Raw genomic sequence first — 25,489 nt, forward strand, 5'->3', positions numbered from 1 at the left:
CCATAGATATATAGATATAGATAGGGATACATATATAGATCCCATTATACCTATATATGTATCTATATTTATCTATAGATATAGATAGGGATCCCAAATAGAGATACATATATAGATATTCCACTTTATCTATAGATACAGATACCCCATTATACATATATATGTATCCCAATTAGGAAAAGGTATGCATGAGGAAAGACCTAAATAGTCAGAATATATTTCTTTCTTTCCTTCCTTAAAATTTTAAAATTGAAATATTGTAATTAATGCTTACTTATTTAAATCTGTTCATATATAAGACACATCTCTTTAAGGTTCTACTTATGTGATGGCAGACCATTACTCCAAGAAGAACCAATTCAGAATCTGGGTGTCTCCTTTAGTGCTGTATTGGCACAGTGCAGCTAACTGCCTTAATCACTTTCCTCCAGTGTTCAGGTGTGTAGCTCTAGCGCATCCTCTCAGCACCTGAATTCAAGACGAGGATTACTTGAATTTAAAGTTGGCAACACAGGCAACAAAAAACCCTGAACTTTAGACTCTGTTGTGTCCAACCTGATAAAGAGGTTCTTGGCTCTAAATGTCTTTATTTAGAAGTACTTTGGCAAGATCAGGTGATAAATGCTATAGACGTTGAACCGATGAGAGCTGTGGTCTCATGGATCCTTCCTGGAGATTATGACCTTACATCTATCTCTTGAACATGGTGCTGGTTGTTGTTTTTGAGAGTTTTTATTGCTAGACCTGGAACAGCAACTTTTTTCAGAGGTCCATGTTTAGGTCTTTAACTTTTTATCAGGTTTCAAAAACCTAAACTGAGTCACTTTCCTAATCATAAAAGAAAGCAGCTCATTGTTCAGTGGTGTGGTGGTCCAGGGGGGTGAGTACCAGAAAGAAAGCTGACTTTCTCCATTACTACTGGGATCTACCTGCTGCTTATGGACAGTTTCATCCTCTTAATGACTTTAATAAACTGTTCCTTCTTAGGGCATCTTACACTGTTTGTGGTAGAGCTGAATGTTTTCTTTGCAATGCTGACTGTCCTTTCTAGCCACTTAAAGCTCCTAAAGCAGACCACGTCCTGGCCCCCTTGTAGGAAGATTCTTTTCTCTAGGCTCCCCATTTCATAACTGATTTATAATTTAGAGGAGTATAGGACTGCTTGGAACCATGAAATTCTTGGTGGCTGTGGTGCTTTTATCTATCTATGCCCCTTGGCTCTATCCTACTAGAGACTCGTCTGATATCAGTATCAGATGCTTTGCTGTCTGCTTAATAGATCTGAGTCCGTCCCTCTCATACTTACTTGTTTTGGGGACCCAATTGGACCAATGCTGGCACATGTCCTTTGAGGTGCAAATTTAGACAGAGAGACTGCCCTACTAATTGTGCCTTCCCTTTGCCCCCTAGTGTAAGGATAGTGATCGACCCAGCACTATGCCAGTTGAATATCAGGAATTAGGGTCTGAACCCAAGTGGCTCTACTTTTGGTACTTCTTTGTGCCAGGCAGAAATTCTAGGCAAGAGCATTTGAACATTTCAGCCTTCATCTTTGATATGTGCAATGACAGGCATATACAAAAACCTTACCTGGATTAATCATCTAAAGTTAAAGAAAAAATGTTCTATATATTTATTAGGAGCAGGTTTTTCAGTCTGAAGGTCAGAGTCCATTGCAGCTCTTACTGCTACCACAAAAATGTGGTCTGACAAAAGAGATTCACAACCTTCACCAGTGGTTCACTGATTCAGCAAGATTTAATACCACCAGCTAGGTTCCCCTGTGACAAAGGAATAAGACAGATCCTTATAGTTCTCTGTAATGGGGTTTGACCTTTCCCAGAATTGGGCATGAAGAATGACTACAATGAAAAGAATTATAATGAACTCTCACTGGCTTTTCCCAGTATAAAGGGTTCATAAGAAAGAAAATTAACATGTCGTTATCTTTCAACTGGTTTTCAGCTGTATCATTTTATGGTTCATAGTATTCTAGAATATTCTTTCCTTCCAACTTTTATGGGCAGAAGCCGTGGGAAACAATTTGTCTGATTTGTGTACTGACACTGTAAAAAGTAAGATGTTATTTTAAATATGTAAAATCGATTTCAAAAATCTGTGGCTTACACTTAAGAGCATACCTGTGGTTTACATTTGTTAGTGTGTAAGTTTATGTCCACTCAAGTCTGTGTATGTATTAGGAGAATGTTTTATAATTATAGAACTGTAATATCCAAAGCTATTGTTAGAATAATTTTTCTTAAAGAAATTTGGCATGCCTTAATGTTGACTTTAAGGGCAAGAGAAGTCTTTCACAGGTCATGAATGAAGAATTTAGAATCAACCTCAGAATGAGATGCCATAATTACATATGTCTCTTTTGGCTGTTCAGCATCTCACAGATGTTTGATTTATTTTTTTAACCATGTGATTTCAGGCTCATAAGAGTGTGGCCTATTTAGAAATTATTTTACCATGAATTATTATTTTATTTCAAGGAAATATGGGCACAAGACAGTATTTTCCTTTGCTCCAAGTTTTAGTAATTCTCCTGTGTTTTGGGAAGAAACAGCCTTATTTTCCCACTGCCATCTTCATCTTCCTAGCCAGGCTCTGAACAAATGTTATGCAAGAAAGCAAAGATGGATTATTACTACATAGTATATTGAGAGTTTCTATTTTGCAGTTCTCATTGTGCTTTTTATTTTTCTTGCCAAATAAGAAAAATAATTTGTTGTTGATTATGTGTTTTAATATGCAAAAAGGGCAGTTATTAAGGTTATGGGCTTTTTCTTAGGGCATGTGATGCCTTATATGTTATAATAGCAAGTGTGTCATATCATTTTAAAATAAAACTATTTATTAAGATGTTTCATTGTGTTTATTTTTGTTATTTAAATCTGAATCTGTGATGCTGATTTGGTCTTTTAAAATTATATTCGAAATTATTTGTCCACAAAAATAAAAGTAATATTTACCGTGATTCAAATATAACATTCTTCTTGATACCATATCATTGAACAATGTAAACCATAGCTTATTATTTTACTTTATATGAAAAAGTCAAGGCTATTTAGGTTTACTCAGTATTGAACTTAGAGTGTGAACTGCATGACGTGGAAAAAAAATACATGAATTGGTATTTATTGGTATTTTAAAAAATACTTATCTAAATAGAAAGCTTTTAGATGAGAAAAAAATATCAAATTAACTTATGTTCCTGCTTTTAAACTTCTCTTAATCTATTTTTGATCTCCATTTTCATTTGAGGGATGCATAATTTATATTAAGTGAAATTTTATCTTTATTATGTATAAGTGCTGTCCAGGTTGAGAACTGTAAGGGGACAATCTGAAGTGATGCCCCATATATTGTGCCATATATATATATATATATATATATATATATATATATATATATATAAAATACAGTTTTTGCTAAAAGACCTTTTTTTTGGTTAACCACCTCTGATCATTTAGAATGAGCTACATAATGCTGCTACAATTCCATAGTCTCTTGCTACATGACTCTTACAGGTCAGCAAGGAGGCTCTTAGAGACCCAGTCTGATGTAGCTACCTTCTCAATTGTTGCTGGTTGTCAAGCTGGAAGGAAAAAGGGAGTCTGAAATGTCTGGAACAGGCATTGCACCTCCTGACAACTGGCTAGCCAGAACTAGTTCCATAGTCCCATTCAAGCCAGGAAATTTGTTCATCATGTGACTGGAAATGCGGAGAGTTAGCGCTCTTTGGCAGATGACACTAATGACCACCACAATTTCTAAGGTCTTTGTGTTGTTAAAGCACATTACGTGTCAATGAATATAAAAATTCCTACATTTTCTGATGACCACTTGATCCATTTATTTTTAATATTTTTATATGGAGGGCAAAAATAATTATTCTAAAAACTCCCAGAAACACACAACTTAGTGGTGCTTTTTATAGAGGGAAATGATCACAATTTACCTTAAGATTACCTATATGATTTTGTTGTATTATTTTATCACAAAAATTAAGAGATTAAAATATCAATCCCAATGCTTTTAACTCATGAGCAAGAGGAAGCACTTTCTTGAGTCCTTACTATAACTTATGGAATTTATACCTTACTCACTAAATTCTCATAACATTCCTTCAATACAAGTATTATTATCTGCATATTAAAAATAAAAAAACCTGAAAAAAAATTAAAAAACTGAAGCTCAAGAATTTTAGATGAGTAGCCAAAGTTAAACTAATAGGCAATAGAGAAAAGATTGAAACATAGGAAAACTTCACTAAAAAGTCATTTTTAATTCCAGATTAGAGGGAATATTACCCTTCTTGCAAAAAAAATCTATTTATACTAGCTATTTCATTTTGTATTCACCATTTTATAAACTAAAAGTCATGAAATTTGAAAAAGAAGAAACTCTATAAGGCACTGATACCAATATTTTGCTTTTAGATGATATAGTGATTTCTCAAAATATAAAACCAAATTAAACCTATCAAAATTCACCACCATCCTACTCATTGTCCCCACTGAGGTTCAGATAAGTTTATGCCGACACTTTCCTTGGAGCTGGAAAGAAAATGTAGTTATTCGTCTTACGTGCATAGTAGTTCTCATAGGATTTATGTACTCTCCAGTAGGGAGCTCAAAGATGGAAAGAGAGTTATATTTGAGCCCTTACTGTGTATCAGGCGTTCTACTGAGTGTCTTGCTTAATCTTCACCACACATGGTATAATAAGGGCTTCCTAATCAGGGAAACAACTGACTTGAAATTTGAATGCCGCCTCCTCTACTCTTGTCAAGTCATCTGAGACATAGTTTGTTCATGTATAGAATAGGGATAATTCTGTTTACTTTGCAGGAGTCTAATGAAACTTAAATATGATAAATAAGACTAAGGCTGAGAGGGAATCCTGTCTGGTATTCCATCATTAGATCCACCATTATCTGAAGTGGGCTGCTTTGTCACAGCAGAACCTGGGTTTTTGGAAGTACTTGGGAGCTATGTTCATGTTGATTAAGTACTGGTTGACAAATAACTGAATCGGGCCATCATCATGATAAAAAATAATCTTCTCCTTCATCTTCTCTTTCCCTTCTACCTCCTCCTCCTTTTTCTTCTTTCTTCCTTCCCTTCTTCCTCTTCTCCCCTCCTTCATCATTATCAATCATCTATGTAGAAACTATACATTTGGAGATCTCTTATTTCTACCAGCATAGGTGTGTCCAAGAAAGAAATTATATTTCTCTTCATGAGACAGAAAATCAATCTGAAAACCATCTTGCTTAATTGTAAAGTATTATATGCTAATATCTTGTACCATAATCCTCCAGACCTTGAATAGCCATGGCTCCAATCATTATGTATTTTGAATAGAAGAGTTTTGCCATGGAAAAGTACAACAAAATCCTTCTATTTGGCTGAGATTTTTTTTTTTTTGAAACAATCTTAATGTTAAAACTTAAAAGTTCCTATTCAGTGAGCAGTCTGGTAAAAGGCTGTTCTTCACTGCCATTTATCCAGACCAGAGAGTTTGTGTGCTTATGTTGAATTTATCTTTGAATTTGATTTAACCTTGTCCATGTTCTGCCAAATTAGCAAAATTAACTACTCTGGAATACAGATGACATTAACAACAATTGCTAAAAATTGAAGTCCTTTTGCCTCGATACTTAAATGGTGTAGTCAGCACTGCCCCCTGCTGTTAAGTGGATCCATAGCAGGGAAACCGGGGGGCACCCGAGAAGGAAGAGGGCAAAGCCAGCACCTGCATTAAATCATACCTTAAACAAGTGAGAAGCTCAAGGAGGAATTCTCTGGGTTGCAAGCAGAATTAAAGAGGACTGGGAAAGACTGATGCTAGATCCTAAACAGTAATAGATGAAGCTGAGAGACATTCTTGAGACAGAAACTTTCGTTAATGGCACAGCTTTATGCCAAAGATCACATTAAGGGCGTAGCTATTTTGGATAATCTCAAAAGAGCCATCACTGAGTTGAGAAAGATAAGCCAGAGGTCAACAAGCAAAGAAACAATTCGGGGTGGAGGCAGGAAAATTTAGACTATGTTATTGGCACATGAAATTGATGGAAGACACACAGAAGCCTAAGCTTCTGAAGGAACTTCATTGCCAAAGAAGCCTTTGACTATTTGATCCTTAAAAAACAACACTTGGGCCCCAAAACTTATACTAGCAGGAAGGACACTTGAAAAATGTGTACAAGCCTCAAGAAGGACATATTCTGAGTATCCATTTTAAATATGGCCGTGGAGAATAAAAGACAAAGAAGAAACTTCTGGAGGCTTGAACAGGGGCCTTGAGGTTATATAAGCAAAGTGATATGTGTCACTTCCTGGCCAAAGTAGTTAAGAAAGTTGCATACCTTTATTTAATTCCTTCCTCAGAGTTGACTTTGGGCCTTACAGAGAAAAGGGCTTTTAAGCCCAAATGGAGGGAGATAAAGGTCTGTGCATGTGGGCTATAATGAACAATAAACTGACCGTGAGGGAAGAGCCAAGCACTTCACTTTAAAATATAAGATGTTCATCATAATTTGGGGGAAAACCTCCAGTTCCAGTCTCTTTCTCTCCTTTAAATGACAAATCTGTAATTCTCAATCAAAACACCCACAGTTACCTGTTATGGTGGAGAATCATTAGTATATCATATTAACAAGTGATTTACTAAATATACTAAATTGATGTCTAAAGCAGTTAATGATGAAAACTAATACTACTGAGTGCTTATAATGTGCTAGGCCCCAGTTTTCACATTTGCTCATTTAATTCCCACAACAATCCTATGAGGTAGGTACTCTGATTACCGTAATGTCATTCATGAACAAAGTTAGATTTACCGTTGAAATTATTAACTTGCCCAAAATACTAGCTTTGACACACAGTTTATCATTGACAGGGGTGGGATTCAAACCCAGAATTTGGCTGGTTAATACCCGTGCTTAAGCTTAAAGCTAGTAAATGGTGGAGTTAAGACTTCCCACCCAGGTCTGGCACAAAAATCCATGCTCTTCCTATCTATAATAGGCTGTCGTTTACTTCTGTAGTTCTTTTCACCTGAACTGCCTGTCCTTCCCTCTGCCAAGGCCACGCTCATTGATGATTACTCACATCATCATTGATCTCTCCCTTCTTTAACTGACCATAGCACTTAGTATCTGTATTCTAAAATTTGCTCAGTGTAGGCTGCCTTGTATTGATCACTAATTATCTCATGCATTAAACTTCTCTTTCCAAGTAGACTTTAAACTCTGGGAGGGCAAGGACCCTCTCTTACTTCTGTTGTACCCAGATCAATACTAACTTGTACCAACCACTTGATTGCTCATGACTTGCAGAAATAGGAACATGATGAATTCTCTCATTATGCCAAAAACGAGCAGTCTGGCCCCAATACTAAAGTAGCCTCTTATCCTGGTTTCCAGGATAAGAGAAGAACCCAAAAAAGGAAAAACCCTTTAGAGGAGAGCCACGAAGTGGATTAAAGTTAGAAACCACGACACAAGGGAAAATGTAACAGAACAATGACTTCTACTTGCAGAGCCGAAGGCTAAGGCATGCCTCAGTAAAAATTCACTAGTTTTGAATAGTTGATATGCAGAAACATTCACTTTCACTGGGAATCAAAACATTTAAATTAAGATATTAAACTGACCTAATTTTTATTATATCAAATTGCGAACATTTTTCCCTTTTTTAAAAGCAATGCTTAATGTTGCCATGAAATATGTTATCTCACACATAGCTTCACAGGGGCATCAACTAATACATTTCTTTCTGGAATACAAATTAATAGTGTGTACCTAGAACCTTCAAAATATCCTTTTTCCAAGTATCTCATTTTAAGAAAACTTAGAATAGAAATATTCAAGGAGGGGCGCCTGGTTGCCTCAGTTGGTTAAGTGTCTGCCTTCGGCTCATATCATGATCTCGGGGTCCCGGGACTGAGCCCCATGTCCAGCTCCCCACTCTGCAGAGAGTCTGCTTCTCCCTCTCCTTCTGCCCCCTTCACCCCACCATACCCTGCCCCTGCTTATTCACTCACTCTCTCAAATAAATAAAATCTTTTTAAAAAAGAAGAAATATTCAAGAAGATGGATAAAAGTTTATTTACAAAGATATTCATAGTGCATTAGCTAAAAAGTGAAACACTAAAAACAATCTTATAGCTCAACAATAGAGAGATTGCTGAGATGAGGTAAGCCCATAAGATGGATTGCTATAAAACCACTACACATAATTTTGGAAGATTTTTAAGGATATGAAGACTTTCTCATAAAGTAACATTAAGTGAAGAAGTTCATGATACAGAGCCTTTTCTCAAATACAGCATCATCCTAATTACATGCTATCTATGTGATTTATATGTACATAAGACAAGAAGGAACATTAAAATGTAAATAGCTATCTCTAGAGTAAGGTTTTTAGTAATTTGTTTCTTTTGTTGTGTTTTCTGAATTTTCTTTCCTTTTTATTTCTAAATGTGCTTTTAATTCTTAACAAGCATTTTTTATAATACTTACTATATGCCAATATTCATTCAAGAGATTTACAACTATTAAGTCCCTTGATTTAATCCTCGAAAGGACCCTATAAGGTAGGTACCATTGTTACCTCAAAGTTATTGATGATGAAGTTGAGGCACAGAGAGGTTTAAAATTTCCCCAAGGTCACACAGCTAGTAAGTTGTGGAAACAGGATTTGAGTCCATGCACTTAACTGCACTATGATTATGAAAAGGTTTTGAAATAAGAAAACAAAAAAATTTTTAATTGGAGAAAATAACAAATTATGAATTAATTACCTTGACTTCCCTGGGCTAATATAAGAAGATAAGAAAACAACATGAAGAAGTCAGTTATCCATCAGGAAGATTATTCTGATATCCAGGATTGTTACATTGGAATGACTTATAAGGCAAAATGTGAGAACTTCTTAGGAGGGCCATAAAAAAAAAATGGGATTGGTGGTCATCCAGTATAGGTAATATCTTCTTGCTGAGAGTAGGAAGGTGTCTTTAAGGTTCCTGCGAGGCCTATGATGAAGTGATTCATGAAATAATTAACCAGGGTAACCCAGTTTGTTTCCTAATTACATTTATATTCTCATCCTTCAAAGGAGCCACAGAGACAAGACTCTCTTTTCTGTAAGTATAATAATTTAATATTTTTGTCTACAGCTTAGAATAATAAACATAATCTACACTCCTTCTAAGAAGAGAAAGAGGCAATTGTTCTCTTATCTTTCTCTTCAGACTTGAATAAGTTGACTGATGAAAATATAGTAGAAAGAACTTGTCAGCATATTGTCAGGTAAGTATGGGAATTACACCATATAAATAGCTACCATGAATAATTTATTTGGTAGCTAGATGGCATTATTTCTGCTGAACTGTACTTCATCAGTTTCCCTTCCTTTTATGAGGTTTTTATGAGTTTAGGTTTTATGTCAGAATATACGTCAGAGGAAAAAGAGATAGTATATGTTTAACAATCAAAAAATATTCTGATTTGCCAGGAGGCCTATAATTATTCTGGGAAGTTGGTTTTATTATTGTCACCTTCTATCTGATTGAAGTAAGAAAACAGTTCACTAGAAAAGTTATTTATTTTCTCACTATGCTAAACCATACTGGTTTTTTAGAAAGGACTTTTTCCACTTTATAACAGTGGGCCCACTTTGTAGTTTTTTACTCACAGATTGAACTTCCTCCTCCAAGGGACAGTGGATGGAAAGTAAAACTACTCTATATAATAAATAACGAGGAACTTGTAAGTTGGGCGTAATTATCTAGGGAGAGAAAAGTCCTGAGGGAGAAAAGGGCAGAGGGAGAGGGCCCAAGAAAGTCAGAGGCTTCAGAAGGGTGAAAAGTCTACCTGTTGACGAATTCACGATTGCAAAGATGGCTGAAGGATTTTGAAGATCAGTGATGTTACATATTTAATATTAAGTTGTTCCCTGTTCCTAATTATTCTGTATCTTCTCTTTCAAGGTCTTCAAACCTTTCATCAAGTCAGCCATATATAACAACCTCATATTTGTGGAGTTGTGGACAATTTAAGGATGGGGCACAGAAGAGAAGGGCAAGCCCCCTGGCAGTACCCCTCTGCTGCAGTCCATACACTGGATGTACCAGCAGCTGTGGGGGATGGTTGTGCCAGAATTCCATGATCTTAGGTAAGCAAATGAAAGTTTGAACCAGACCTAACAGCAGCAGGTAGTTGCTGGAAGTAGCAAAAAAAACAGGCAGAGAGGAGGGAATAACTTAGGCATTTCAAAGATCAAACAGATAAAATTGATGATTAATCTGAATGGGGTGGAGGCAGCGAGAGAAACTGCTTAGATAATTTGATAGTAACCAAGGTATGAAAAGCATAGGAGGAAGTACTAGGTTTGGTGGGAAAGGTATGTTGAGTTTGGAGTATGTGGGGCACATCCAGGTGCAGATGGCTAATGGTCAGTGGAAGTATGGGTCTGCAGTACTGGAATGAGGTTGGGCTTATTTTACAATATGAAGCTATGTCAGCCCAAAATTGGGACTCAGGGTCTTTCCAATTTTTAATGGTCAGTGTATTTATTTCCATGAAGAGCTTTACAAATATAAGAATGTGGAGGTATATTATTAGATTTTAATTAATCATCTGTAGATAAAAGAATAATGGCACTTCAAATCAAAATGTCCCTGGAAAATCTAGGCTGTAAGGTAAGTATAATTGTAGCTCATCTATTTCAAAGATGGTTGCTGCAATTAATGATCCTAAACCAAAACTTAACAATAAAAAAGATTAATTCAAAATCAATCAGAAGGAAGAAAAGAGAATATAAACTAGATATGTGATATTAGTCAATAACCCACAATAATTTTGTTAACCTTGAGGTTTCTGTTGAACAAAATAAAAAGAGAGTGAAGAATTTTGGATCATTATTATGAAGTACTTGATAAAAAGAAAGTCTAGGTATTAATTTATAGAAGGAAACATACCCTGGTACAAAATTCTGAGAGGAAAATATCATGTAGATCTTTATATAAAGGACAGTGAGTAACACAGTGAAAATGGTTTTGCTGAAGCTACAGAAATGTTCTTCAAATGGTTGCTTCCAATATATTATTATATTACTATATTATATTATACATACTGTTATATATTATTATATATTATTATAATGTGTCTTACTAATATATAAATATATATTACATAAATATAATTAATATATCATACATAATTCTATAAATAATATGATATATCCAATATATTAAAAGCTGAGGACATATTATTAAGTCCAAAATGAAGATACTTTTTCAGAAAACTAAGATAATATAGCCCAGCTTGCTGTCTGATGATAATTAAGGAATGGAGCCAGAATTCTCTTGAGGATTGGATAGTTAACATGCTTCTCTGACTGGCTTTCAAATATTGGATTTTTCTAGCAAAGCTTCTAACAAAATTGCTCAATCTCTGGTCTTTTGTTCTTGAATTCTCTGATGAGTGCCCACATTGTTGAGATTCTGTTTGTGTATAAAAGTAAATATCAAATGCTTCAGGTGTCAGACCTATAGGGGAAGAGTGAGATTCTATTGTGAAAATTTCAGAAGGTCCTTTTTATTTTGGCCCATATGGAAATTCTTATCCTGTCTCCATGAATGGAAGCCACCAGAGAACTTGCAAAAGTCCCTCTAACTCGGAAAAATTGTTTTGAATTTGTTCAATCAGAGAATTTTCATACCATAAAGGGTGGGGAATATAATTTTGGTTTGAAAACTTTGAGGATTTATGTTGATAATATATTACCGTGGCTAAAAATTAAGCTCTTCATTGCCTATATAGACAACATCCTGATGAGTCTAACAAGAGCCACATGAAATAACCCAATAAATAATGTTAATAACAACAACAAAAACAAAGTTATCCTTAATTACTGCTTTCACTGGGCACCTTCAATATTATCTCTTTTACAATTCTGCTGTATAAGAATACAAAAATACTCATTCAAAGGGATACATGCACCGTGATGTTTACAGCAACATTATCTACAATAGTCAAATTATGGAAACAGCTCAAGTGTCCATTGACTGATGAATGGATAAAGAAGATGTGGTATTTATATACCATGGAATATTATTCAGCCATAAAAGGTATGAAATCTTGTCATGTGCAACGACATGGATAGAGCTAGAGAGTATTATGCCAAGTGAAATAAGTCAATCAGAGAAAGACAAATACCATATGATTTCACTCATATGTAGACTTTAAAAACAAAATAAATGAGGAAAAGGGAAAAAAGGGAGAGAGAGAGACAAACCAAGAAACTCTTAACTATAGAGAACACACTGATGGTTCCCAGAGGGGAGGTGGGTGGAGGGATGGGTGAAATAGGTGATGGGGATTAAGGAGTGCACCTCTGATGAGCCCCAGGTGATGTATGAAGTTCTGAATCATTATATTGTACACTTGAAACTAATATTACACTGTATATTAACTAACTGGAATTTAAATAAAAACTTTAAAATTTTTTTAAAATAAAATTCTGCTGGATAAGGTCATTTAGTGTTACCTACTTAAATATTAGGGAATGCCAATAAATGCAAATATTTTCATTGTTAATTAGATTATATTAGATTATGTTAATTCTATTGAAAACACTGTGCCAATGTGCTTGTTCCTTTTCCTAATGTTCTGATATGGAAACTCAGGGTTAAGAGTAACAGGGTTAAGAGTAACAGGATATTTAAAGTTTGTTTTTCAGAGATCTGCTTCTCCCTAATTAGCTATTGTTTCTTTTCAGACCCCACTAACACATCCACCAGCTGTCTCCTCAGAGGCCTGGGCTGACACAGATGAAAGTCACTGATATGGTTCTAGACTATGAACAAGCAAGGAGCCTAAGACCACATCCAGTTTATACTGGCTCTCAGATCATGTGCATAGCCCCTCTCCTTGTCGTACTAATGACCTCTTGACATCAGGGGTTGAATTTTGCCTCATTTTAATGTTAATTCTCCGCCCCAAAGAAAACTTGGAAGGTATGTTACCTATATGTTTGCTCAATGCACATGCTCCATCTCTCCTCATGAATAGTCATGTTTCCCCATCCGTTTCATCAATATGTATGTAATCCCAATCCCCGTGATTATAAAAACTTGTTCTAATCTCAGTTGGATGAGACAGATGTGAGCCTGCCTGCTGTGTCCTTGTTTGGATGTCTCTCGATTAAACCTTTTCCTTGATGCATACTTGATGTCCCAGTGATTGGCTTTGCTGAGTGTTGGGCATACAAATTTGGGTTCAGTTACGATATGGAACAAACAGGTTGGTTCTTACAAACTCTTGCAAAATAAACTCCATGGAGAAAAATCCTCCCCCAAAAGAAAATTTGATAAGAATGTTATGAGAGCTTTAGAAGAGGATACCCCTTTCCAATTCTTGTGTGTCAAATGTCCAAACTTAGGACAGAAATATAGAGGGTAGTATATTTAAAAGCTCTACCTCTGGGGATTATGAAGTATTCAATAAATCATGTGCTTTGCTTAGTGATAAAAGATTATTTGTAAGAATAGTGAGTTTGAAAAGGTATTTTCCATTTTGATACAAGATAAGGTATTTTCTATGAAGAAATGGCTTAGAAGGAAATTTCAGGTTTTCTATGAATGATGTTTCATAGTAGAACCATCATAGAGCCACTGCTAATCATGGTACTCACATCCTGTTTGAGAGGGACTGTAGATGGATTCTAGTGATGCTCAGAAGGCTGTCAGTTGAAGTGCAGCATCTCGCAGGCACTCTATACCTGCATTAATAGAATGCTTCCAGTTGGGTCTTAACCCAAAACTGGACAAAGTTTCTAAGAAATATGTTCTTACATAAAGCATATCAGGTTAAAAGTTGAATGCAAATGTGAAGTGAAATTGTTCTGGCTGGCCCACCTACATGGTATAAAATGCTTTTTTTTTTTTTAAACTGGGAAACTAAAGAAAGAATTCTATAACAACACATATGGGGAAATTGACTTTCTAAAGGTAGGTCCATTCTTTCCCTTTTATCATCTCTGTTCCCTCTGCTAGATTTTTATATTTCCTGCCTTAGTTTACTAAACAATAAATGAATAAGTAATTCCAAACTGCTAAGACCTTAACTAGGTTTGTTGTCTAGGGACCATTAAGTTCATAACCACCTCTTAAAGCTCTGCATAATAAAGGCCCTTGAGAAGATGGATTTAAAATTGTGGTATCACTGGTAGCTACAGAAAAGAGCACCCTAGGTAAGACAGATTTGTCAGAACTGAATCTCTCTTCTCAGGATTAGCCAAGCTCTGATCTCCAGTTCAAACCTGGTGTTGAGTAGTCAAAGCCAACATTAATGTAGGAAAAGTAAACGGATACTACACAATCTTCTTACACCTAATCCTGACCACAGGCAAATCACGCATCAGAGAACATGTGTACCTGGAAATGGTAATCACATTGACTTGATATGGTGAACACTGAATAGGAAGAGGATAAAAGGCCCCAAACATTGGAGCCCTAAAAATATAGCAGGTGGATAAAGAGTGATAAACTCAGCTTGTTTGTGTTCTTAAGGATTTTCTTTAGCTGGAGAATCTGAGGGAGTGAGTTTATCTCTGGAAAAACTGGGACTAATCTTACAGGTGCCTAGGAGAGTGCAGAATGTCCTTAAAGGCCAGCTACAAGCATTTTTACCAGCCAGTAAATTGGAAGCAGAGATCAAAGCAGAGTGAGATGAGCTGGAAGAAGAGGTACTACTCCTCTGGTGGCAGTTCAAGCTCATATTCCCTCTGTCATCACTCAGACATGATGTCCACCAGCTAAGCGTAAAGAGCCAGCACCCCATAGAGAAATGTTCTCACTTTGAATGGCGTCATCAGGATGAGGCAGCCACATGACCTTTTGTCTTAAACTAACTTTATCATGCATACAGAAGGGATAAGGAATTTTCTTCATCTTAAACTCAAAGCAGCCCCTACCTCAGGATAGAAAAAAATGTATACAGCATCTAGGAATTCACTTTTTTATTCAACCTCCATTCTTTTGCTCATCAGTCAGCTGCTCATTACAGTAGGTTTGCCATGATATTGTCACCCGACTTGCCATTTAGACATCTTCTTGTTTATCTTGGTTGTGTCTGAGGGCAAGAGAGACATGGGATATCCTATAAAATGCTATCTTGTTTTCCCTTCAGGTGTGGACATGGCAGTTTCTAAAGGCTCACTTAGGGACACCTGGTTGGCTCAGTTGGTTAAGCGTCTGCCTTTGGCTCAAGTCATGGTCCCAGGGTCCTGGGAGCCCACATTGGGCTCCCTGCTCGGCGGGGAGTCTGCTTCTCCCTCTCCCTCTGTCTGTAGCTGTCCCCTGCCTGTGCATGCTCTCTCTCTGTCAAATAAATAAAATCTTAAAAAAAAAAAGGCTCACTTATTCTCACATTTTCCACTTTATAGAGGTAATACAAAAAGGAAAGGAAAAATTAGATAAAAATCATGTCTTAACATTTATTTCCCTTTAAGCACCTTTTCAGTAACTCTTCCACTTTCTTTTCCTAAATACTGTCATATTAAACTGTGTTCATGAAAGAATATTTAATTAATTAGAAACCTGTGTTACCAGGTGGAAGAATTATTTAATTCTGAGACTATGCAAATCATCAGACCTGTACCTGCCTGTAGGATAATTCTGGAGATCATTATACTTTCCCAATTCAAGAATGCAGATTCAAGAATTCAAGGATTCAGATACAGATTTCATTAACTGAAATAAAGATATGAGTCAGAGAATTAGATCTTTTACCAAGAAGTGCCTTGCATATCTGCTTTGAGTGAAAGGTGTTGGCATATATTCATTTATTTCTCAAAACACCTAAGTATAGACATTCTTACCCAAGTTATAAATGAATACTTTTGGTGACCTTTCAGGTCATCGCCAAGTAATCTCAATCACAGATACCAAATTCAAATGCCAATGGGTTATTGTTCCTTTTATATTATTTATAAAATCTCCCAAAACAGTGAATATTGGAGTTTATTTTATTTAAAACATTCTAATACTATACAAACCATCTCAGGCCTAGATTTAAGTTTACATAGCTAATTTCCAGGAGAGAATTTTTAGTATTTTAGAAGCACAGTTAACATTTTTTAGAATTATCTAAAGTGTGGTTCTTTGCCTTTAGCTGCTTGGGATTTGTTTTTGTTGTGGCTGACTCATAACACCTACTTTATCTGGGCTGATTTGAGGCATAACATATGGGAGTGTTACAATGGGGGAAAGGGTTGGTTTCTTAGATTTATCAATGGCAGGAGAAGAAGGTTTTAATTAGGGTTCAGCCAGATGCATGAAACAGTTTCAATCCATGAGAAACAGCTGAAGAATTAGGTAAAGATGAGGAAGTATCTGAAAGACTGTGGTAAGGCAAAATCAAATAATTTGGAGGAAATTTATTCTTATGGATTCTTTTATTAATTCAATAATTTTTTTACTCATTGACTGCTATACTCCAGAAATTTTTCTAGGAAATAGAATATAAATGTAGGAGAACCAAACCAGAAGCTATCTATCCTCAAGGAGTTTTAACCTCTTGGAGTAGACACCTATGAATAAAATAATCAATATGAAAATAGTTACAATTGATGATAAGTAAAACAAAGGGAAATGAGGAGCCTACATGAAGCTCTGAGCTTGCATAGTACTGAATTTGCTGTGAAGGGTTTTCAGCCTATTCGTGAAAATTGACTATTCATCCTTAGGAAAATGTATTAAAAAATTCAGGATATTTTCCTTTATATTGGAGGAAATCCAGCACGATGGAGGCTGGAACCAATAGTGTCAGGGTGTATTATGTACTTTTAGTCTTTGAGTCTTTGAAATTTTAGTCAGGTGTGCTTGGAGAGACAATGAAGATGATAGTCTCTGCCAAGTTTGTTTGTGTGCAAAGAGGCTTTTCTTCATGAAGCCCAGCTGGTCCTTCCTCAAACCCTACTGAAGATCATGCCCATTCTATCAACTTTCATCCGTGGTGTTAATAGCAAAAAGAATGAAACACTGACAGATTATTTTCAAACATTACTGGACTGAATTTTGATCCATTCAGAAGTGTAGGAAGGATTGAGTTAGTAGAGGACTCTTTATTGGCTTTTCTTCCAGAAAGCTGTACAGAAAGGCACCAAGCCCTCTGGCTAGGTTTATTTTGTGTTGTGATTTGTTGAAAATAGTGGTTGACTAATTTTTTTGGAAGCGACAATTGTTTATATTGTTTTTAGAATGAATCCCTGAAATATATTTCATAAAGGAATTGCCTAACTTTTGGAAGGTTTGGTTCATGTTATGAACATCCTCATATAAGGACTAACTACAGAAAAGAGAACCCAGTTATACCACCAGAAAGAAATTTAGGGATGCATAAAATTTGAATAGACAGGAAAATAGGAAAAGGGTAACATTCTTTTGCCTGTGGCTACTGTGAACAAAGGCCTCTGTTGGATGTGAAACTATCAGTTTTCAGGTCTAAGTGATTTTCCTGGAGAAGAATATGAGGGTCTGTTTAGAAGCTGTTAAAATATCCTCCAATAAGATGGAAAAAGCATCTTTATTTTAGGCCTGGCCTAGCTGTAGAACTATTCCAATGGCTCTCATTTAAAAGCAGAAGATAAACAATTTTCATAGCTCATTATTTTTTAACCTATTTATTTTTATTTATTTTTAAAGTTTTATTTTAATTCCAGTTAACATACGGTATTATATTAGTTTCAGGTGTACAATATAGTGATTCAACAATTCCATATATCACCTGGTGCTAATCGTGACAAGTGTACTCCTTAATCCCCATCACCTATTTTACCCATCCCCCCATCCACCTCCCTTCTGGTAACCATCAGTTTGTGCTCTATAGCGAAGAGTCTGTTTCTTGGTTTGTCTTTCTCTCTCTCTTTCTCTTTTTTTCTTTTTCCTGATTTGTTTTGTTTCTTAAATTCCACATATGAATGAAATCATATGGTATTTTTCTTTCTCTGACTGACTTATTTCCCTTAGTGTTATATTCTCCAGCTCTATCCATGTCATTGTAAATAGCAAGATTTTATTTTTTTTTATGCCTGAATTATATATCTATCTCACATCTCTTTTATCCATTCATCTATCAATGGACACTTGGGCTGTTTCCATTGTTTGGCTACCATAAATAATGCTGCAATAAACATCGATAAACATCAGGGTGCATGTAACCCTGTAAATCAGTGTTTTGTGTTCTTTGGGTAAATACACAGTAGTGCGATTACTGCTCATAGAGCAGTTCTATTTTTAACTTTTTGAGGACACTCCATACTGTTTTCTAGAGTGGCTGCACCAGTTTACATTCCCACCAACAGTGCAAGAGGGTTCCCCTTTCTCCACATCCTCACTAGCACCTGTTGATTCTTGTGTTATTGATTTTAGCTATTTTTACAAGTATAAGGTAATATCTCATTCTAGTTTTGATTTGCATTTCCCTGATGGTAAGTGATGAAGAGCATCTTTTCATGTGTCTGTTGGCCATTTGGATGTCTTTGGAGAAATGTTGATTTATCTCTTCTGCCCATTTTTAAGTGGATTATTTTGTGTTTGGGTGTTGAGTTATATCAGTTCTTTATATATTTTGGATACCAACACTTTATTGGATAAGTCATTTGCAAATATCTTCTCCCTTTCCATACGTTGCATTTTAGTTTTGTTGATTGTTTCCTTTGCTGTGCAAAAGTTTTTTATTTTGATGTAGCTCCGATAGTTTATTTTTGCTTTTGTTTCCCTTGTCTCAAGGGACCTGTCTAGAAAAAAGTTGCTACAGCTGATGTCAAAGAAGTTACTGCCTATGCTCTCTTCTAGGATTTTTATGGTTTCAGATCTCACATTTAGGTTTCTAATCCATTTGGAATTTATTTTTGTGTCTAGTGTAAGAAAGTGGTCCAGTTTTATTCTTTTGCATGTTGCTGTCCAGTTTTTTCAACACCATTTGTTGAAAAGACTGTCTTTTTCCCATTGGGTATTCTTTCCAGCTTTGTTGAAGATTAATTGACCATATAATTGTGGGTTTATTTCTGAATTTTCTCTTCTGTTCTATTGATCTGTCTATTTCTGTGCCAGTACCATACTATTTTGGTGACTACAGCTTCATAATATAACTTGAAGTCCAGAATTGTGATGCTTCCAGCTTTGATTTTCTCTTTCAAGATTGCTTTGGCTATTCAGGGTCTTTGTGGTTCCATACAAATTTTAGGATTGTTTATGCTAGTTCTGTGAAAAATGCTGTTGGTATTTTGATAGAGATTGCATTAAATGTGTAGATTGCTTTGGTAGTATAGACATTTTGATAATATTTATTCTTCCAATCCATGAGCATAGAATATCTTTCCATTTCTTTGTGTCATCTTCAATTTCTTTCATCAGTGTTCTACAGTTTTCAGAGTACAGGTCTTTCATCTCTTTGGTTAGGTTTATTCCTGGGTATCTTATTATTTGGTGGAATTGTAAATGGGACTGTTTTCTCAATTTCTCCTTCTGCTTCTTCATTATTAGTGTATAGAAATGCAACAGATTTCTGTATGTGGATTTTGTATCTTGTGACTTTACTGAATTCATTTATCAGTTTTAGCAGTTGTTTGGTGGAGTCTTTTGTGTTTTCTATATAAAGTATCATGTCATCTTCAAACAGTGAAAGTTTTACTTCTTCCTTACTGATTTGGATGCTTTTTATTTTTTTTATCATCTGATTGCTGTGGCTTCATAGATCATTATTAATAAGAGTTCATATTTATTGAATACTTGTATTCTAACCTCTATGCTGACTTTATGTTGATTATCTCTGTTAATCTTTACAACAATTCTTGGAGGTAGGTTCTATTTAAATGATAAAAAGACTGAGGTGTGAGAGATTAGAAAACCCGAAGTAATATCTAGTAATTAGGTGATCCTAGACTGGTGCCAGGTTTCTGATTCTAGAAACCATGTTCTCAACCACTACAGCATTCTGCTTTGCATCCCGAGCCTAACTGTATCAGCTATATTGAAGATGTTTATTGAACTGCTAGAGAAGTGGGTTGCTGAATGGAAACAAAAAATAAGGTACATGAATTCAGTGAATTCAGTGAGATTCTCTTGCAAAGGAAAAAATAACAGCAAAGATTTCAGTGGTAAATTTTTTTCAGTGGCAAAGATTTTTTTGTGGTAAATTTTAAACACACACATACAGCAAAGCCACTCATAAAGGACCCTATACAAGTAAACAGTGGTTAAAAGCTTCTAAAGAAAGGTGCTAAGTAGGTGGATTTCTTCTCAAAGAATTATCTCGTAGTATTCAGAGGGAGGGAGAAAGAGAGAGAGGAGAGTGAGCCCTGGCTTTTCACTTTAACTCAGGAATCTAGGAACTATTGTATCAGAGGTGCAAGGAAGAGAACAATACAACCAGAGGGGGCTCCTTTCATTGACATAGTCCAGCCCGCTATGACCCAACCCCTGAGCAAACCAACCATCTCCTTTTCCTTCTGCCTTGCAGCTTAGTATGAGTGTTGATCCAGTAAAAGCTTTTGGGGCAGTAGCACTTACAGGATAGTTTGCTATAGATCATAGTACAGAGTTACATCACTATACCCTCTCCAGGTAATGACACCCTTGGCTAGAGCTCATATCAGACGCCAGTCATCAGGTATGACATTGTTGAAGCCAGACTACAAAGTGAGAGGGAGAGAACTTTGAGAAAGGGCAAGAGGATAATTGCATCTCTTCTGAGGAGAGCTTCAGGCACTCAGCCAAGTAAAGGTTGAGGCAAGTTAATGTTGCAGTCAGAGCAAGTACAAGCCACAAGCATTTGCTGCCTCTCACACTCCTGCCAACGGATCTATTCTGTCAAAACCGCACTCAGAATGGGCTTGCTAATAATCCTCTAACTCTTCTATTGGCAACTCATCTTCTAAGATAGGATCTGTGACCCAGTATTGTTTCCCTGGTGCACTTGGCTTTTCAGCCTAGGTTGCCAATCCCAAGAGACTGGCTTGACTCTGTTCCACTTCATCTAAGATGCTTGGAGATTCCACTTGGAATCCAGTATAGGGTCTGTATGTATGCCCTTCTAAGCTGTGCTTTGCATCATGCATATTGGATGATCACGCCATATAAAATCGCTCTTGTTATAGGTCAAAATATATAATGGTCCAACCTAACATGTGTCTTACCTCATTTTGACTTTATAAATATATGTATATATTTGGAATACTATCTGTGAGTCTGTTCACAATTCTATCCACTGAGTGCATAGTTCAAAGTAAGTGTAAGATGGGAAACAGGTATTTGCTCATCCCTTAGCTCTTTATTTAATGCCACTTGCCCACTCTCATGACAACCAAGCCTTGGTTTCCACATCTATAAAATAGCTATAGCAATCTATCTAGCACCTTAGAGAGTATTTATAAGGATAAAAAGAAGTTAACTGTATAAAAGCACCTATTATATAGTGGTTTTCAATAAATGTTAATTTCTTCTCCCTCTCTCTCCCTGCTTCCCTTCCCACCTCCCTCACTTCTCCCTTTCTTTCCCCCTTCTCTTTCTCTGTTTCCCTCTTTTTTCTGTTATACATGGTTTGGATTTACCGTTTGAGGCATTTAGATGTAGATAAAATGAACACTAAATCAGGAGTCAGGAAACGTGAGTGCCAGCTTTAGATCTGCCACTAATAATTTGTGTGACCTTAAGACACCTCTTACCATCTAGGACCTGAATTCCCCCCTTCCCATTTGGAGAATGTGTGTGTTTTGTGGTGGGAGTGGGAGGAAAAGTTACTTAATTATTTCTTAATATAACATCAAACATCCATAGCAACCTTAACATTACTGACTAACTTTATATTCCAGCTGATACTTAGTAGAGTGTTGTTTTTTTTTCCCTATCAGCAAAATTAAACTGGTAAAAATAGTTATTTGACAATAATTGTTCAAACTATGCATATAAATACCAGCAAATTCATCCCTACCTTTATAGAAAATATGAACCTAATTGTATTCAAATAAAGATTAGATATGAAGCAAAAGACTCTATTAGCATTCAGAAGCATATTTCAAATTATTTTCTTATGTTTCTTGACAGATTATAAAAAGACCCTGAAATTAATAATTCTCAAGTATGATACTGATTAGGGAGCCAATAACAAATCGGTTCTGGTGATTTGAACCACTAAAGTTATTTATTTGATCCTTTAGTTCATGATATTGGGAAAATTATCCTTGCCTTGCCTTTTTATATAATAGTTGATAATATCAAAATAACTTCCACAGCAATTGGATGATGGGCATTAAGAAGGGCACGTGCTGTGATGAGGACTGGTTATAATGCAACTGATGAATTACTGAACTCTACATCTGAAACTAATGAGGTACTATATGTGGGCTAATTGAATTTAAATAAATAAAAACAAAATAACTTCCATAGCATTAGGGTCCAGAGTCCCCATGATTTTTTAAAAGGAAAAAAACAAAGCAAACAACAACAAAAAAAATCTAGCACTTTCTGTGACCAGTAGCTTTCTCCCTCTTTTTTTTTTTTTTTTAAGATTTTATGTATTTATTTGAGGGGGGTTGGAGAGGGGAATGGGGCAGAGGTAGAGGGAGAGGAAGAGGGAGAGAAGCTCAAGCAGACTCCATGCTGAGCGAGGAGCCCTGTGTGGGGCTCAATCCAACTACCCTGAGATCATGACCTGAGCCGAAACCAAGAGTTGGACACTTAACTGACTGAGCCACCCAGGCGCCCCACCTCTTAAAAAATATAACCAGCTGTGAAGTCATTTAATACAGATTTCATGTTAAAAAATTCAAAGCATGCACAATGAAAATTAAATCTCATTTCACATTAGTCTTCCTATTCTCCTTCACAGGAGTATCTGTTTTCAAAAATTTATGTAAACTTCAGCCTGTTCTTATGTATATCCTACATAATAGTATTTCTTTTTTTTTTTTTTTTAAGATTTTTATTTATTTATTTGACAGAGAGAGACAGCCAGTGAGAGAGGGAACACAAGCGGGGGAGTGGGAGAGAAAGAAGCAGGCTCCTAGCGGAGGAGCCTGATGTGGGGCTCAATCCCAGAACCCGGGATCATGCCCTGAGCCGAAGGCAGACGCTTAACGACTGCGCCACCCAGATGCCCCCCATAATAGTATTCCTAAGCATACAGTTTTTTAAATCAGTTAAAACACATCTGCCTATGGTTCTACTCTCCTGTGCCTTGATTTTCCTACTTAACTTATATGAGGGATCTTTTCATTTCAGCAATTAGAGAGCTACCTCTTTCAGGGACTGCATATTTTTCATTATATGGATATGCCATAATCAGCATATCCATATATATTCAGTATGGATATACAAAAATATATTTAACCAGTCCAGGATGTTTCAAATTTTTGCTATTATAAACATTGCTGCAATAAACATCTTTATATATGCAACTTTTCACATGTCAAATGCATCCAGAGGATAAATCTCCAGAAATATAATTACTAAATGATAGGTATGTGCATTTTCAACTTTGATAATATTGTCAAAATGCCCTCCAAAGACACTGAAACTTAAACTTCCACCAACAGTGTATGAAACTGTTTACTTTTATTGATAATTAGTCCATCCCTCTCAACTTTTATAAAAGTTTTTTTAAATAAACAAGATATTACAGATTAGTATTGCAGCTCCTGGGGCACCTGGGTGGTTCAATCGGTTAAGCCTCTACCTTTGGCTCAGATCATGATCTCAGGATCCTGGGATTGAGCCCCACATCAGGCTCCCAAGCAGTCTCTCTGCTCAGTGGAGAGTCTGTTTCTCCCTCTCCCTCTGCCCCTCCCCACTGCTTATGCACAATGTCTCTCTCTGAAATAAATAAAATAAAATAAAAAAAGAATTGCAGCTCCCTTTTACCTCTCCTCAAGACCTATTTTCTTCCACTGAGATGACAATTACCTTAAACTTGGTGTCTATCATTCCTACAATTTTTAAAAATACTTTTCATACATGGATTTTATGCATGTTTTGAAATATGTTACAAATATTTTATCTACTTACTATAAATACTGTATATATTGTTTATGCACATGTTTTCAAGCTTATATAAATGATGTAAGATGGTATCATCATTTGTCAGCTGGCTTTTTGAAATCATTTTATTCTTGGGATATATCCTTTTTTAAATGATTTATTTATTTGAGAAAGAGAGATAGAGATAGTGGAAGAGAGAGCATGAGTGTGTGTGGGGGAGACAGAGGGAGAGGGAAAAGCAGGCTCCCCACTGAGCAGGGAGCTTGACCTCAAGGAAAGGCTCCATCCCAGGACCCTGGGATCATGACCTGAGCCAAAGGCAGATGCTTAACCATCTGAGCCACCCAGGTGCCCCAACACATCCATGTTTTCTATAAGGCTTTGATATATTTCATATTTTTTACTGTTGTATAGTACTAAGCACCCATTGGATGAATATACCACTGTTTATTGTTTTATTATCCTATTAATGGGAATTAGTATTATTTCTAATATTTTTGTTACAAACAATACTGCAATGAACATCTTATCCGTGTCTTTTTTTTTTTTTTGTCTTAGAATTTCTGTAAAAATGTATGGAATTTTAGGTTAGAGGGTGTGAGCATCTTCAGATTTACTAAATAAATACCATTTTGAGTTCATTTATTCTCCTACCAGCAGTGTATTAGCACTATCATTACTCAACATCCTCCACAGCTCTTTTGTTTCAATTGAATAAATTGTGTAATTTTAGGTGTATGGTATGTTACTTTGATACATTTATATATTGTAATCTGTTGATGTAGCAATATTTATCAAACTACATAATTATAGTACAATGTATTATCTATATTCATTATGCTGTGTGTTAAATTTCCATGGTTTATTGACTACTTGTTACAACTTCGTACTCTTAAACGCCATCACTCTTATCCCCCCTACCATCCTCTGGCAAGCACCATTTTACTCTGTTTTTTATAGTCTTAATGTTTTTAGAATCCACATATAAGTGCCATCCTGCAGTACTTGTCTTTCTGTTTGACTTACCTTGTTTAGCATAATGTGCCCAAGGTCCAGCCATGTTGTTGCAAATGCAATGGATAAAAAAAGATGTGGTACATACACACAGTGGAATATTTTTTAGGCATGAGAAAGGAGGATATCCTCCACAGTTCTTAATATTATCCAACTTTAAAACTTTGTTAAATCTGATGGAGGTCGATTCTGTTTCCTAATGTCTTTAACTTGTTTCTCTTCTGTTACTAGGGTGATTGTGCATCTTTTCATGTTTAATGAGCATTTGTGTTTTCTGTTTTGTGAATTATCTTTGCATGTGTCAGTCCTTCCCCCTACTCAGGTCAAGAGAGTTAAGCATGGTGGGTGGGGTTTTTCTAATATCTCCCTTCATGGAGGATGTAAGTTTTGGGGATCTGTGTATATGCAGGAGTCT

The 25,489-nt window shown here is 35.9% G+C and overlaps 1 protein-coding gene across 9 annotated transcripts in view; it reads right to left on the minus strand.

Moving 5' to 3' along the window:
• EMC2 (ER membrane protein complex subunit 2) overlaps positions 1 to 25,489 on the minus strand; it is a 540,022-nt gene that overhangs the window by 209,476 nt on the left and 305,057 nt on the right. The gene's annotated exons all lie outside the window — the stretch shown is intronic.

Source organism: Ursus americanus, chromosome 9 (assembly GCF_024610735.1).
Source record: "Ursus americanus isolate L20-20 chromosome 9, mUrsAme1.1.p, whole genome shotgun sequence".
Classification (NCBI taxonomy): Eukaryota; Metazoa; Chordata; class Mammalia; order Carnivora; family Ursidae; genus Ursus; species Ursus americanus.